This window comes from Saccopteryx leptura, chromosome 3, assembly GCF_036850995.1.
Source record: "Saccopteryx leptura isolate mSacLep1 chromosome 3, mSacLep1_pri_phased_curated, whole genome shotgun sequence".
Taxonomy (NCBI): Eukaryota; Metazoa; Chordata; class Mammalia; order Chiroptera; family Emballonuridae; genus Saccopteryx; species Saccopteryx leptura.
The window spans coordinates 77,835,594-77,849,392 of NC_089505.1; the positions used below are offsets into that span (position 1 = coordinate 77,835,594).

Consider the following 13,799-nt stretch of genomic DNA (forward strand, 5'->3'; position numbering starts at 1 on the left):
AAATGAAACTGTGTCTCTAGGTTTAGAGAGCATTCTGTTTTCATTATGTCTAGAATGTATATACTTCTGTTTTGGGGTGAAATACTTCAATTAATGCAATTTTATTTTGTATAATGTGTCACTGGAGACAGCTCTTTACTTGTTATTTTCTGTCTGGGAGATCTAGCCATTGATGTCAATTAAAAGTTAAAATCCCCTTCTATGACTGTACTACTGTATTTCAAAATTCCAAAAACTATATCTTTTAATAATCTAAAATGAAAATAAATGCTTCAATTAAGACCCTGGTCATCTGGTTCAATTGTAGAGCATGGGCCCTGTGTGTGTATGTCCCATGTTGGATTCTCGGTCACGGTACACAGAAGCAACCATCTACTTCTCCAGCCCTACCCCTCTCTTCTATCACTGTATCTTACACTCCCTCAGTCCTGACTCAGTTGGTTTGGTCACATCAGCCGCAGGCACTGAGTATGTCTTTGTGGAATCTCTTTCTCAGGCTCTAAAAGTAGGTTGGTTGTGAGCATGGCCCCAGATGGGCAGAGCATCAGCCCCAGAGTTTGCCAGGTGGATCCCAGTGAGGGTGAATGTGGCAGTCTACCTATTTCCTCTTATCTCACTTTGGAAAAAAGAAATGCTTCAATTAGAAGTCACAAGGGTCTGTCCAAGTGATGATGCACTGGAAAAAACTCCGGCCTTGCATATAGAGGAACCAAATTTGAAACCTTGCGGTCACTAGCTTGAGCATGGGATAGTGGACAGGAGTCCAGGGTCTCTGGCTTAAACCTTGGGTTGCTGGTTGGCGCCCAATGTTGCTGGATTCAGCCCAAGGGCTCAAGGTGTCACTTGCTCTGCTGTATCCTCCTCAGGGAAGGTACATGTGAGAAATCAATTGATGAACTAAGGTGCCACAAGAAGGAATTGATGCCTTTCATCTTCTTCCTTTCCTATCTTGTTTTTCCCTACCTGTCCTTCTCTCTGTCTCTCACAAAACTGAATGGAAAAAAAAAGTCACAGGGTACCTGAATGGACATGAGAAGAACTATATATATGGTATGTACAAGAGACCCTCTCCAGATCAAACGACAGGATGAAAGTAAAGGGAAAATGTTATTTCACCAATTTGTGTAGGGCCCGCGGAATGTACTCTGCAGAGAATTGTACTCCAGTGAGAGGTCTCATGGTGGACTGTGTACATAGAAAAGCCATGAGAATAACTCTGCTCATATTTACTGCCTCCTGTGGTGAAGGTGACGTTCAATGGAGTCAGCACTGAAGACAGTCTGTAGACACTCAGGAATTCAGTTTGAATGTGGTGAGGGAGGTCAGAGCAGCTGTGATGGGAAAGTCGGTCAAGATGCTTCTGTTTTATGTGAACCAGTTAAGAAGCAGATGGGCACTTTTCCGTTCTGTCCTGAGTCGTAATAAAACCCTAGACATGCACATGTCGGGCAGATATTCTACCACTGAGGCAACAAGCCAGGGCCAAAAATATTTTTAAAACTTTGATATAATGCTGTTATTCTCCAATGAAAAAAATGAAATACACTAAACAAGATGAAACGTTGTGTGATCTCTGCAAAATTACCTGCATTTTCCAGTTGACTTCTCTATGCCACTACATTCCAAGGAAGCCAGTCTTAAACTCTCGAAGCAGGTCATATAAGTAACATTCTATGACCATAAAAAGAAGAAATAACTATAGTGGGTTCTTTATTAAAATAAAAGAGATAACTGCAGAGTGAGTTTCTATAACCAAGAGTGGTGATTTGGGGGGAAAAGTTAAGTATACAGAAATGCAATATATAGAAAATCATTCACATTAGAAATATGTGAGATTTGTACCTGTCAAGTAACTATCAGCTTTGTTGAATTACTATGTTGATGCATTATTTCCCTACCCTAATGAAGACATACACACACAATTCTTTATTCCTCAGTCCTCTTACTTCTACATTACATCGTCAGGTTACTAATGTGCATAATGCATTTTTGTGTATCAAACCATGGAAATTTGTTTCCATTGACTCAAATAAAAAAAAGATATACAAAATAACACACATAGGATCAACAGTTATAAATAACTTCCTAATTATACTAGAGTGGATTCTTTTCAATTACTAGAATTTGTGAAGCAGAGTACTGTGATACAGGAGGGTGAGCAGCAGTTACAAAAGAGACTACAAGGCAGAGAAAAATAAACACATGATTAACTCACAAGCCCTGGAGGAACAGCAGAACTTGCCTGAGTCTACCCATAGAGGCCACGGGACAATGCCGGAAGAGAGAAGCAGGACCCACAGCACAAGCATATAATAGGATCCATCTGCAGACTCTTTGGTGTTCTAAAGTTAACTTTAGGTTGTTAAAAATAAAGCATAAAAAGCAACTATTTGGTAAGTTACACAAAGAACACAGCTAAGGGTGAAACATGGCGAAAGCATGAGGTGGGAGAAATTCTATCGATCACAGGGGTGCAGTAAGGCTTGCATACCATGTAAAGCTTTCCCATGTTCTTTATGTCTGTTACTCTTTTATCCAGTCTTAGCAGATGTTCATTAAGATAGAAATCAGGACAAAGACTTTGGAACATAAATTACCTTTTAAGGCTTAATTCTCTGATGCTCAACGAGCTTTTAATAAAAGTTAAATATTTTGCCAAATTCTAACATTTTTACTGTTTCTCTCCATTATGAATTCTGCGATGTGCAGTAAGTTTTCATTAAAAAGTCTTTGCCACATACTTCACATTTGCAAGGTGCCTCTCTGGTATGTATTCTCTTGTTTAGGAAGGTGAAAGTCATTTCACGATTTGCCACAACCTGCAAATTTATCAAGGCTTCTTTCTTCTGACAATGAATTCTTGAATGTTTACTAAGATTCCCCTGCCAAGCAAAAACCTTAATACACTATAAATGTAAGGTTTCTGTTCAGAATGAGGGTTAAGATGAGTGACGTTTCAGGACAGGCAAAAGGCTTTTCCACATTCTCTTTGTTAGTAACTCTTCTCTCCAGTGTAAGTCCTCTGATGTCGAGAAAGGTGTGAGGAGCCATTAAAGGCTGTGCCACATTCTGGGCATTGATAGAGCTTCTCTACAATGTGAACTCTTTGATGTTTAATAAAACTTGATGAAATTCTAAAGGCTTTGCCATATTCCCTACATTTCTATGGTTTCTCTCCCATGTGAATTCTTTGATGTACAGTAAGGTTTGATTTCTGGATAAAGGTTTTGCCACATTCTAAACATTTATGGGACCTTTCTGCAGTATGAATTTTCTGATGCTCAGTAAGATTTGACGAACGACTAAAGGCTTTGCCACACTCTATACACTTATATGGTTTCTCTCCTGTGTGAGTTCTTTGATCTACAGTAAGATCAGAGGAATACCTAAAGGCTTTGTCACATTCTTTGCATTTATATGGTTTCTCTCCTGTGTGAGTTCTTTGATGTTTAGTAAGAGTGGAGGGGTGAGTAAAAGCTTTACCACATTGACTGCATTTGTAAGGTTTCTCTCTTGTGTGAGTTGCTTGATGTATAGTAAGACCTGAGAGTTGAGTAAAAGCTTTGCCACATTGTCTGCATTTGTATGGCTTCTCTCCTGTGTGAGTTCTTTGATGTACATTAAGACCTGATAGTTGAGTAAAAGCTTTGCCACATTGTCTGCATTTGTATGGTTTCTATCCTGTGTGAATCCTTTGATGTTTAGTAAGAGTTGAGGGGTGAGTAAAAGCTTTGCCACATTGTTTACATTTGTATGGTTTCTCTCCTGTGTGAGTTCTTTGATGTATAATGAGAGTTGAAGAACATCTAAAGGCTTTGCCACATTGTTTGCATTCATATGGTTTCTCTCCTGTGTGAGTTCTCTGATGTACAGTAAGACCTGAGATTTGAGTAAAAGCTTTACCACATTGTCTGCATTTGTATGGTTTCTCTCCTGTGTGAGTTCTTTGATGTACAGTAAGAGCTGAGGAAGAGTTAAAGGCTTTGCCACAATCTAAACATTTATGAGACCATTCTCCAGTATGAATTCTCTGATGTACAGTAAGAGCTGAGGAACAGCTAAAGGCTTTGCCACAATCTAAACATTTATGAGACCTCTCTCCAGTATGAATTCTCTGATGTACAGTAAGAGTTGAGGAACAGCTGAAGGCTTTGCCACATTGTCTGCATTTGTATGGTTTTTCTCCTGTATGAGTTCTTTGATGTATCATGAGAGTTGAAGAACATCTAAAGGCTTTGCCACATTGTTTGCATTCATATGGTTTCTCTCCTGTGTGAGTTCTCTGATGTACAGTAAGACCTGAGATTTGAGTAAAAGCTTTACCACATTGTCTGCATTTGTATGGTTTCTCTCCTGTGTGAGTTCTTTGATGTACAGTAAGAGATGAGGAACAGTTAAAGGCTTTGCCACAATCTAAACATTTATGAGACCATTCTCCAGTATGAATTCTCTGATGTACAGTAAGAGCTGAGGAACAGCTAAAGGCTTTGCCACAATCTAAACATTTATGAGACCTCTCTCCAGTATGAATTCTCTGATGTACAGTAAGAGTTGAGGAACTGCTGAAGGCTTTGCCACATTGTCTGCATTTGTATGGTTTCTCTCCTGTGTGAGTTCTTTGATGTTTAGTAAGACCTGAGGGTTGACTAAAACCTTTGCCACATTGTCTGCATTTGTATGGTTTCTCTCCTGTGTGAGTTCTTTGATGTACAGTAAGAGTGGAGGAATCTTTAAAGGCTTTGCCACATTCTCTACATTTATATGGTTTTTCTCCTGTGTGAGTTCTTTTATGTACAGTAAGAGCTGAGGAACGATTAAAAGCTTTGCCACATTGCCTGCAATTGTATTGTCTCTCTCCTGTATGAATTCTTTGATGTTGAATAAGGTGTGATTTACGGATAAAGGTTTTTCCACATTCTAAACATTTAAAAGACCTCTCTCCAGTATGAATTTTCTGATGGTAAGTAAGTGTTGAGGAATGCCTAAAGGCTTTGCCACATTCCTTACATTTGTATGGTTTCTCTCCTGTGTGAGTTCTTTGATGTGTAGTAAGAGCAGAGGAACAGCTAAAGGTTTTACCACATTGTATGCATTTGTATGGTTTCTCTTTTGTGTGAGTTTGTTGATGTATAGTAAGAGCTGAAGAAAAGCTAAAGGCTGTGTTACATTCTCTGCATTTATACAGTTTCTCTCCCATGTGAATTTTTTGATGTACATTAAGCTTTGATTTCCAGGTAAAGGATTTGCCACATTCTAAATATTTATGAGACCTTTCTCCAGTATGAATTTTTTGATAGTTAAAAAGAGTTGAGGAATGTCTAAAGGCTTTGCCACACTTTCTGAATCTGTTAGGTCTCCCTTTGGTGTGAATATTTCTTTCATGTAAACTAAGACACGAATGCCAATTAAATGTCTTACCAGATTTTTCATATTTATAAAGTGTTTCTATACTATTGTCTTTCTTAAATATATTCACATTGAATATTTCACTGAAAGCTCTAGTACATAAATTATAAGTGTAAGCTTCCTCCTCAGTATGAATATTCTCTTTTTCAGTATGACCTGAAGATTGTTTAAAAGAGTTAATACATTTACTTTGTTCGTTTGTTATCTCCACAACATGAATAAGCCGATGAATATTAGAATGTAACATCTGGTCAAACACTTTTCCATGTTCATAATGGTTCTTGGGAAACGGAGTTTTCTCATTTTGACTACAAATTGATTCTTGTTTAAAGGTTCTCCAATGTTCACTGCATTGATAACTTCTGTCTTCATTATGTATACTCTGGTAATCATCAAAAATAGATATGCTTTTACTGAAAGGTATAATTCATTTAACATTTACATTTATTCCCAAATAACTACACTTTGATACCTATTAAACCATGTTTACTGTACAAAATTGGCTCCAAAATTAATGAATATTATAGATCTTGAAATGGAAAAACAAACTGAATGATGATTTCCTCCAAAGATTACATAACTTCCTAAATTTTCCAGATTTACTTTTCAAAAACATGTAATAGTAAAAGAATAGTTTTTGGTCTTCTGGGCAAGCCCACAAAGGGTTAATATTTTGATCTAGGGGGGACACTGCTCTATGGCTCAGCAATGGATCCGTTTTTTTACTGCCTGGAGAAGAGACCACAGACCCATCCTCAGTGTCTGAGGGCAGCTCTCTCGACCAATCCACCCATGGCTGTGGTAAGGGAAGAGAGAGAGAGAGAGAGAAGCAAGAGGGGGACAGGTAAAGAAGATGGTTACTTTTCCTGTAGGCCATGACCCAGAATTGAACCCAGGACATCCACATTCTTGGCCACTCAAACACTGAGGAAATGAACCAGAGCCAATTTGCATTTTTAGAAACTAACTGATGACAATGTAGCTTATTTAAAGAAGGAGTTGCACAAATGTGTAATATTTATTACCTATTTAGAAAAAAACGAGTTAAACACAAATAATAGTCCCGCTCTGGCCAGATAGCTCAATTGGTTGGAGAAGCATCCTGAAGCACAGAAGTTGCTGCCTCGATTCCCAGCCAGGCCACATACAGGAGCAGATAGATGTTCCTGTTTCTCTCCACCTTTTTCTCCTCCTCTCTTTTGATAAAATCAATGCAATAAGTTATTTTTTCCTTTTTGAGAAGGGTAGGAAGAAATAGAAAACATTAATGTGCTCTTGTATGAACCTTGACTAGGGAATCAAACCAGCAAATCTGCTCCAGGACAATCCTACAACCAACTGAGCTATCCAGGCGAGACTCAACTTTTTTATTTTCAAAGAGACAGAGAGAGGCTGGGAGAGAGGAGCAGGAAGGGAAGCATTCATTGTTGCTTCAACATGTTGTCCATTCATTGGCTGCTTATCCCACGTGTCCTTACAGTGATTAAATCAAGTGTTGTTTCAGGACAACGCTCTACTGAATGGTTAACAGGCCAGAGAGGAATAAACACTTAAAAAATTAATAATATTAATTGTCCCACCATGGCCAATACCCTCTATTGGTTTCACTGTCATCCCAGTATGCAAAGGTCGCAGGCTCAATCCCTGGTCAGGGCACATACTGGAAAAGATCAATATTTCTGACTGTCCCTGTCTCCTCTCTCTTTCCCCATACCTCTCTCTCTAAATACAGTGGTATCTTGACATACGAGCACTTTAAAGCAATTTAAAGCAACTTGAGAGATGAGTAGTCACTCGTGGAATTTTTTGCTTTAATTCACGAGCGGATATTTGAATCATGAGTTTTTGCCACCCTCCACTAAATGGCCTGCCGAATGTTCTGGAAGGGAGGAAGAAACAAACTTCCATGGAAAGGTTTTTGTTGAAACAGCCTCTACATAAAAACGAGGAAAGTGGCAAAAAAGCCAAAAGTCAGTAAAGAAATTGATAATTAAGCAAAGAAAGAAAATATTAAATTTAGAAATAGTTACATATCATACATAGCTGTAAGTTAAGTGTTTCAATTAAATGTAGCGTTTAGTGTGTAGAGAGTAAGCTATGTTAAGCAACAGCACATGAATTGAAAATCACCTACGACAGTCTCCTTCCCCTCCACCAGCATCTTTGCCTGACCTTGAAGGTCAATACATTTATATCTTTACATTCTTGCTTATTGTGTGTGTGTGAGTGTGTATTTGTTACTAATAAAGTACAATTTCTTATTTAAAAGTATATACGTGGCCCTGGCTAGTTGGATCAGTGGTAGAGCATTGGCCTGGCATGTGGAAGTCCTGGGTTCGATTCCCGGTCAGGGCACACAGGTAAGCACCTATCTTCTTCTCCACCCTTCCCTCTCTCTTTTCCATCTCTCGCTTCTACTTCCACAGCCAAGGCTCCATTGGAGCAAAACTGGCCAGGGCACTGAGGATGGCTCCATGACCTTCACCTCAGGTGCTAGAATGGCTTTGACCGCAGTGGAGCAATGCCCCAGATGGGCAGAGCATTGCCTCCTGGTGGGCATGGCAGGTGGATCCTGATCAGGCACAAGCGGGAGTCTGTCTCTGCCTCCCTGCTTCTCACTTCAGAAAAGCACAAAAAAATAAAAACTAAAAAAAATTAAAGAATATACGTAAAACAAAAAATTCGTGCTGTTTTTGGAGGCTGGAACAGATTAATTCATTCTCATTAATTTAAATGGGGAAATTCGATTTGACACAGAAGCAAACTGAGTCACTAGCATGGTCATTAAACAGATTAAACTCATGAGTCAAAGTACCACTCTATATAAATAACAACAAAACAAATTGCGGCAGGTTAGTTCTGTACACATTCCTTTCCTCTTACCATTCTTCCTAAATTTCTGAGGTTTTCATTACATTTACATGATCAAAACCACACCTTCCATATCTTACCAGTATTGTTTTAGAGAATAAATCTTCTATGCCTGGATTTTGTAACAAGGTCTGGTTGTCTTCAGATGGCATAGCTGAGAGATACAAAATATGACAGTTATGACACAGTAAATGGATATACCAGCAAGTAGTGACAAAATTACATTTTAAGTACACCAAAGGCAGGTTAAGAGTTCCAGGCAATACCAAGAAAGGTAATAATCAAAAAAGTCACATCAGATAGGCATAAAAACTTACATCTCATATTAACAATAAATGCTGAAAAACCAAAGCACACAAGGGAGATATGGTAAGAACACTTCCAATTACCAGTTCCTTCTGAAGAAACACAGAAATGACAGTACTGTATGTTCAATGAATTGGTTGTGTAGCTGCTTCCTGAAAGATCATTTCTGTTTTGCATGACAGAGTGCCAAGAGAATGGCAATACATGGTGAATGTAACGTAAAGGCTATTTTAAAAAAAGTGAGTAATTGTTCAAGCAGACTGCAGTACTGAAGACAGGTATCAAAACCAGAAACACCAAGACTGGTGGTGCAGCAAATACAGTGTCAATCTAGGATGCCGAGGTACCAGGTCTCAATCCCTGAGCTCTCTGGCCTGAGCATGAGCTCATTTGCCTTGAGTGCAGGCTCAAAAGCTTAAGAGCAAGGACACCAGGCCTTAGCCAGTGGTGGCACAATTGTCAGCTGAGATGTTGAGGAACCAATTCAAAATCTCAAGGTCGCCAGCTAAAGTGTGGATACACCTGTTTATCTGTGGAGTCACTAGCTTAGGATTATCTATGCCCAGTAGGTCACTGGCATAGATATGACCCCATGGTCGCTGGCTAGAAGCCCAAGGTCACTGGCTGGAGCAAGGAGTCAGTGGCTCAGGTGGAGCTCCCTGTCAAGACACATATAAAAAAGCAATCAATGAACAACTAAGGAGCCCCAATCATGAGTTGATATTTTTCTTATCACTCTCTATCCGACTGCCCCTCTCTCTCTCACTAAAATAAATAAATTAATTAAAAATAAAACAATAATATCAAGGTCACCAGCTTGAGCATGGGATCGTCATGATTCTATAGTTACTAGCTTAATCGGAAGGTTGCTGGCTTGAGCAAGTTGTCACTGCCTCAACTGAAGACCCCAAGACAAGGCACATATAAGAAGTAGTCACTGAACAACTAACTAAAGTGACTCAACTACGAGTTGATGCTTTTCATCTCTTTCCGTTGCTCTCTTTCAGAAAAAAAAAGTGGGGGATGGTCATCTTAAAACAAACAAAAAAAAGATCAGGGTCATTGTAAAATGAAGAAAAAATATTTAAAAATGTGAATATAAATGTGAAGAAATAAAAGGATGATAAAAAAGAATGAAACCAGCCTGACCTGTGGTGGCGCAGTGGATAAAGCGTCGACCTGGAAATGCTGAGGTTGCCAGTTCGAAACCCTGGGCTTGCCTGGTCAAGGCACATATGGGAGTTGATGCTTTCAGCTCCTCCCCCCTTCTCTCTCTCTGTCTCTCCTCTCTCTCTCTCTGTCTCTCTCTTTCTCTCTCTGTCTCTCCCTCTCCTCTCTAAAATGAATAAAAAAAAAAAAAAAGAATGAAACCATAGCATCTGGAGAAGCATGGACACACATACATAGAAGGTATTGTGCTAAGTGAAATAAGACTGTCAAAGAAACACATGTACCATATAATGTCAATTATATTTGGAATCTAAAGAACAATATAAATAAATAACCAGAAAGAGAGTCACAGGTTCAGTGAACAGAGTGACTGCTGTCAGAGGGCAGGTAACTTGGAAGGCTGGGGCAGAAAGTAGAAGCACTTGAGAAGAACACATTGGTAGTTACAGAATGGTCACGGGATGTAAAGTGCAGCATGAGGACTATAGTAAATAATACTGTATTAACTATGCTGGGTCCCGGAAATATAATGGGGAACACTTTCAGATTTTATAAAGTATATTAAGATGTAACCACTATCTTGTACACTTGAAATTAGTTCAAAATAATACTGAGTGAAAAATGAAAAGCAAATCAAGAACAAAAAATTGATCTGTAGGCCCTGGCCGGTTGGCTCAGTGGTGGAGCATCGGCCTGGCGTGCGGGGGACCGGGTTTGATTCCCAGCCAGGGCACATAGGAGAAGCACCCATTTGCTTCTCCACCCCACCCCCTCCTTCCTCTCTGTCTCTCTCTTCCCCTCCCGCAGCCAAGGCTCCATTGGAGCAGGGATGGCCCGGGCGCTGGGGATAGCTCCTTGGCCTCTGCCCCAGGCGCTAGAGTGGCTCTGGTCGCCACAGAGCGTCGCCCCATGGTGGGCAGAGAGTTGCCCCTGGTGGGCGTGCCGGGTGGATCCCGGTCAGGCGCATGCGAGAGTCTATCTGACTGTCTCTCCCCGTTTTCAGCTTCAGAAAAAGAAAAAAAAATTTGATCTGTAGAATTTTGAAAATTATATACTGTATAAGTTTCAGTGATCAAAATCCTTCTTTATTAACTATAATTTATAACTGAGTGTACCCTCAAACAGCAATAATTTTTCATCATGACATGATACAGCAGAATAATTTCTTAGATAATGCATTCAAATCATTCAAAAATAACTATGAAGTATAATTGTAATAAAGATTTAAGTGACATGAGAAAATTTTCTGGTTTATGTTTTTCAGCTACTCTTACAAAAATGTGTAGGTTGTAATCCACCTAAAAAAAAATAACTTTCATTTCCAAATAAAAAAAGCATTACAAAATTCTGAATTATGGACAGACTAATCAAATCTAATCTTTAAACATTTCAGATTAAGCACACCATAAAAAGACACATGCTGAGAAACAAATGAAAAACCTCATCATTGACTTTGCCTGAAACAAACTTCAATTAAGGAACAAAGCGCTTCCTAAATATGAAGTTCCCAATAATGCTGCATCCCAATTCTTACCAAAGGAGAACAATTCTGCATGTTATATCAGCACTTGTGAATCCAAATGCACAAATATGACAAAAATCTCATCAAAAAGTAAAAAGAGAAAGACACAGCCCCAGCAGCTCTCAAATGCACAAGAAAGAATTACAGAATGACGGTGATGAAAGCAGGTACAGTGGACACTTTTCTACCTCCTGGGCAAAATACTCTAAGGTCGCCTATGGCAGTAACTATTGAAGGACTCCATGAGATACACAGAGACATGAAATTACTCTAATGCAGACAATTAAAAAATAGAGACTGGAAATATATTTTTTTTCATTTCCAAGTTAAAGAAAAAAAGATAGACTCGTGCATGCACCTCGATGTGATGCACATGAAACCCCTTCTGGAGCTGTTGTTTTATCCATCTGGGGCCATGGTCACAAGTCAGCTATATTTAGTGCTGGAGGTGGAGACACCACAGAGCCGTCTTCATCAGGCAAGAATACACTGGAACCAAACAAGAGATGGCTTTAGGAAGGAAAGAGTGAGAGAGAGTGAAAGAGAGAGAAGAAGAGAGAGAAGGATGAAGAGAGGAGAAGCAGATGGTCATTTCCCCTGTATGCCCTGAGTGGAATCCATCCCAGGACATGTGTATGCCAAGCTGACACTCTCCCACTGAGACAAAGTGCTAGGGTCCAGACCAGAATTTTGAAACAATAATTCATACTAAGCAAAAGAACATTTCAAATTTAAACAGAATTACATGCTCATACTTTGGTGAGATGATTTGTGTTTTGATGAAATCATTGAGTCTATGCTCTGTAAGGTCTTGTGGGAAACATCCATAGATTAGAAATGATAAATCTGGCCTGACCACACAGTGGTGTAGTGGATAGACGTGAAATGGGGTCATAGAAAACCCATTTTCAAAACTCCAAGGTTGCTGGTTTGAGCGTGGGCTCACCAGCTTGAGTACAGGATTGCTGGCTTGAGCATAAGATCAAAGAGAGGGCCTGACCAGGAGTTGGCGCAATGGATAGCGCGTCGAACTGGGATGTTGAGGACCCAGGTTTGAGACCCCGAGGTTGCCAGCTTGAGCGCGGGCTCATCTGGTTTGAGCAAATGCTCACCAGCTTGGACCCAAGGTCGCTGGCTTGAGCAAGGGGTTACTCAGTCTGCTATAGCTCCATGATCAAGGCACATATGAGAAAGCAATCAATGAACAACTAAGGTGTCACAACGAAAAACTAATGATTGATGCTTCTCATCTCTCTCTGTTCCTGTCTGTCCCTGTCTATCCCTCTCTCTGACTCTCTCTCTGTCTCTGTAAAAACTAAACAAAACAAAAAAAAACCCCATGATCGCTGGCATGAGATAGGGATTACTCCCTGTGCTGTAGCCCCCGACTAAGGCACATAAAAGAAAGCAATCAATGACAACTACAGTGCCACAACAAAAAATTGATGCTTCTTATCTCTCGCTTCCTGTCTCTCTGTCCGTGTCTATGTATCTGTCACAAAAAAAATAAAAAAACTCCAAATGAGAAAAAACAGATTATCATGTAATTCCTCAGGTACGTGCACAGATTTTCTGTGGTGCCCAAAGCTATGGAAGAGGAGTCATCATGGCAGCTCTCAGTCCAAGGGGAAGACTTGGATCCCACTGCTAATGTGATGATGGAGGTCACTAGAGCAAAAGCAGAGTCCTGAGAGGATGTGGGAACACGGGACATATTGGAGACGAGCTGTCCCTCTATGATAGCAACCAGGATAAACCTGGGCTTCTCACAGCCCTTTCCACTGCAGCAGCTTCCCAGCCACACTTTAAAGTCTGGCTTCCTCTGTGACCTTTAGATCTCTTCCCTGCCTCATCTGCTTCCTCATCCCACCTACCCGGGTGGAAGGATACTGTCATTTTCCTTCACAGCTCCAATTTCTAATTCATTATGTGCCCAGGTCAGAAGACATGGTACAATATTACAATGTTCTACAAAATAACTTACCAAAATACAGTTTTCTGAAAACACCTTAATTGTTCTAGACAACATGTAAGTTTTCATACACTGAGTTCTAATCAGCATGCATCATGAAGCCTTTGTTTCTACACCACCAAACCCCCTAATTGTTCCCTGATGGCAGAACTCTGAAATCTACCCTGCAAGGCAGAAGCTCCCATGTGATGTTCCCCCTAATGAAGAAAACAAAAAGCCGCAAGTAGAGAATAAACTCAGGAAGAAAGTCATCCTCACCCAGGGAGACCAGGTTCCTGTAGTTCTCCAACATCACATCCATGTACAGTTTCTGCTGAGCTGGGTCCAGGCATTCCCACTCCTCCCGAGAGAAATCTACAGCCACATCCCTGAAGGTCACATCCCTGAAGGTCAATGGTTTCTTGAAGAAAAGACACATTAACAGAGGTTCGCAGTCTCAGTTCATAATGCCATCCAACATGAAAACAGGGTTAGAAGTGGTTTTTTCCTAAGAGAAAATGATCCAATAAGATCATTTCACCCAGCAATATATATTTTTTTCTGTATGTGTGT

The 13,799-nt window shown here is 40.0% G+C and overlaps 1 protein-coding gene and 1 pseudogene across 4 annotated transcripts in view; one reads left to right on the forward strand and one right to left on the reverse strand.

Moving 5' to 3' along the window:
- Positions 1-13,799, forward strand: part of LOC136399334 (zinc finger protein 91-like) — a 944,498-nt gene that overhangs the window by 201,919 nt on the left and 728,780 nt on the right. The gene's annotated exons all lie outside the window — the stretch shown is intronic.
- LOC136399322 (zinc finger protein 91-like) overlaps positions 1,016-13,799 on the reverse strand; it is a 388,962-nt pseudogene continuing 376,178 nt past the window's right edge.